Here is a 3,749-nt window from a genome sequence, read left to right on the forward strand (position 1 = left end):
ATAAAACCTGCATGTATTCTCATCCCAAAAATATTAGATTTTAAAAGTGGGACTATAACTCACTTTCACAGATTTTTACTTCGTCGAGAAGTAAGACTTGGCCACTGTTGATTCACGAACCTATAACAATATATACATATATATTAAAGTATGTTCAAAATATATTTACAACACTTTTAATATATTTTGATGTTTTAAGTTTATTAAGTCAGCTGTCCTCGTTAGTAACCTACAACTAGTTGTCCACAGTTAGATGTACAGAAATAAATCAATAAATATTATCTTGATTCAATCCACGACCCAGTGTATACGTATCTCAGTATTGATCACAACTCAAACTATATATATTTTGGAATCAACCTCAACCCTGTATAGCTAACTCCAACATTCACATATAGAGTGTCTATGGTTGTTCCGAAATGTATATAGATGTGTCGACATGATAGGTCGAAACATTGTATACGTGTCTATGGTATCTCAAGATTACATAATATACAATACAAGTTGATTAAGTTATGGTTGGAATAGATTTGTTACCAATTTTCACGTAGCTAAAATGAGAAAAATTATCCAATCTTGTTTTACCCATAACTTCTTCATTTTAAATCCGTTTTGAGTGAATCAAATTGCTATGGTTTCATATTGAACTGTATTTTATGAATCTAAACAGAAAAAGTATAGGTTTATTATCAGAAAAATAAGTTACAAGTCGTTTTTGTAAAGGTAGTCATTTCAGTCGAAAGAACGACGTCTAGATGACCATTTTAGAAAACATACTTCCACTTTGAGTTTAACCATAATTTTTGGATATAGTTTCATGTTCTTAATAAAAATCATTTTCTCAGAATAACAACTTTTAAATCAAAGTTTATCATAGTTTTTAATTAACTAACCCAAAACAGCCCGCGGTGTTACTACGACGGCGTAAATCTGGTTTTACGGTGTTTTTCGTGTTTCCAGGTTTTAAATCATTAAGTTAGCATATCATATAGATATAGAACATGTGTTTACTTAATTTTAAAAGTCAAGTTAGAAGGATTAACTTTTGTTTGCGAACAAGTTTAGAATTAACTAAACTATGTTCTAGTGATTACGAGTTTAAACCTTCGAATAAGATAGTTTTATATATATGAATCGAATGATGTTATGAACATCATTACTACCTCAAGTTTAGTAGGTAAACCTACTGGAAGTGACAAGAAATGATCTAGCTTCAAAGGATCTTGGATGGCTTGAAAGTTCTTGAAGTAGGATCATGACACAAAAACAAGTTCAAGTAAGATTTTTACTCGAATTAAGATAGTTTATAGTTATAGAAATTGAATCAAAGTTTGAATATGAATATTACCTTGAATAAGAAAGATAACCTACTGTATATAACAAAGGTTTCTTGATCTTAGATGATTACTTGGAATGGATTAGAAAGCTTGGAAGTAAATTAGTAAACTTGAAGGGATTTTTGAAGTGTTCTTGAAGTGTTCTTCCTATGATGATTATAGCTTGATTCTTGAAGTGATTTTTGATGAAGATGATGATTAACTACTGGAAAAATACGTTCATAATAGTGTGGGTGTGTTGAGAGAGAATTAGAAAGAGAATTGGAAGTGAAATGGAGTGAATGATGAGTGTTAATTGGTGAGTGGTGAGTGGGGTTAAAAGGAGTTCTAGTTAGTTGACTAGCTCATGGTAGAAGTTAAAATTGATTAGTCATACATGACATAATCAAGAGTGGAATCCCATGCTAGTTCCTATTGGTATATACCCATAGTAAGTACGTTTTAAAGCTGTGTATAATACGGGTAAAAATACGACTAGAATTCTTGATGAAAGAAAAGAATGGGAAAGTAACTGTAACCATTTTCGTTAAGTATGAATGTTTTGATATATGTCTTGAAGTCTTCCAAAAGTATTTTAATACATCTAAATACACTACATGTATATACATTTTAACTGAGTCGTTAAGTCATCGTTAGTCGTTACATGTAAGTGTTGTTTTGAAACCTTTAAGTTAACGATCTCAATTAATGTTGTTAACCCATTGTTTATTATATCTAATGAGATGTTAAATTATTATATTATCATGATATTATGATATATTAATATATCTTAATATGATATATATACATTTAAATGTCGTTACAACGATAATCGTTACATATATGTCTCGTTTCGAAATCCTTAAGTTAGTAGTCTTGTTTATATGTATATAACTCATTGTTAATATACTTATGGAGATACTTACTTATCATAATCTCATGTTAACCATATGTATATCCATATATATATCGTCATGTCGTTTTTACAAGTTTTAACGTTCGTGAATCGCCGGTCAACTTGGGTGGTCAATTGTCTATATGAAACATATTTCAATTAATCAAGTCTTAACAAGTTTGATTGCTTAACATGTTGGAAACATTTAATCATGTAAATATCAATCTCAATTAATATATATAAACATGGAAAAGTTCAGGTCACTACATGATCAATACTGAGATACGTATACACTGGGTCGTGGATTGATTCAAGATAATATTTATCGATTTATTTCTGTACATCTAACTGTGGACAACTAGTTGTAGGTTACTAACGAGGACAGCTGACTTAATAAACTTAAAACATCAAAATATATTAAAAGTGTTGTAAATATATTTTGAACATACTTTGATATATATGTATATATTGTTATAGGTTCGTGAATCAACCAGTGGCCAAGTCTTACTTCCCGACGAAGTAAAAATCTGTGAAAGTGAGTTATAGTCCCACTTTTAAAATCTAATATTTTTGGGATGAGAATACATGCAGGTTTTATAAATGATTTACAAAATAGACACAAGTACGTGAAACTACATTCTATGGTTGAATTATCAAAATCGAATATGCCCCTTTTTATTAAGTCTGGTAATCTAAGAATTAGGGAACAGACACCCTAATTGACGCGAATCCTAAAGATAGATCTATTGGGCCTAACAAACCCCATCCAAAGTACCGGTTGCTTTAGTACTTCGAAATTTATATCATATCCGAAGGGTGTCCCGGAATGATGGGGATATTCTTATATATGCATCTTGTTAATGTCGGTTACCGGGTGTTCACCATATGAATGATTTTTATCTCTATGTATGGGATGTGTATTGAAATATGAAATCTTGTGGTCTATTATTATGATTTGATATATATAGGTTAAACCTATAACTCACCAACATTTTTGTTGACGTTTTAAGCATGTTTATTCTCAGGTGATTATTAAGAGCTTCCGCTATTGCATACTTAAATAAGGACGAGATTTGGAGTCCATGCTTGTATGATATTGTGTAAAAACTGCATTCAAGAAACTTATTTTGTTGTAACATATTTGTATTGTAAACCATTATGTAATGGTCGTGTGTAAACAGGATATTTTAGATTATCATTATTTGATAATCTACGTAAAGCTTTTTAAAACCTTTATCTATGAAATAAAGGTTATGGTTTGTTTTAAAAATGAATGCAGTCTTTGAAAAACGTCTCATATAGAGGTCAAAACCTCGCAACGAAATCAATTAATATGGAACGTTTTTAATCAATAAGAACGGGACATTTCATTGTGTACTAGCTAGAATTATCTTCACAACTATCTTGTATCAAAGTTATTGTGTGCTATATTTCATGCTTTATGTAAAATAAGCGGTATTGTAAGTTTGTAAAATATTGTATAAAAGTTTGAAAGTGAAATATTATTACAATCAGTTTTTCATATAGAATTGTAGTAG

The sequence above is a fragment of the Rutidosis leptorrhynchoides genome, chromosome 2, assembly GCF_046630445.1.
Source record: "Rutidosis leptorrhynchoides isolate AG116_Rl617_1_P2 chromosome 2, CSIRO_AGI_Rlap_v1, whole genome shotgun sequence".
Lineage (NCBI taxonomy): Eukaryota > Viridiplantae > Streptophyta > Magnoliopsida > Asterales > Asteraceae > Rutidosis > Rutidosis leptorrhynchoides.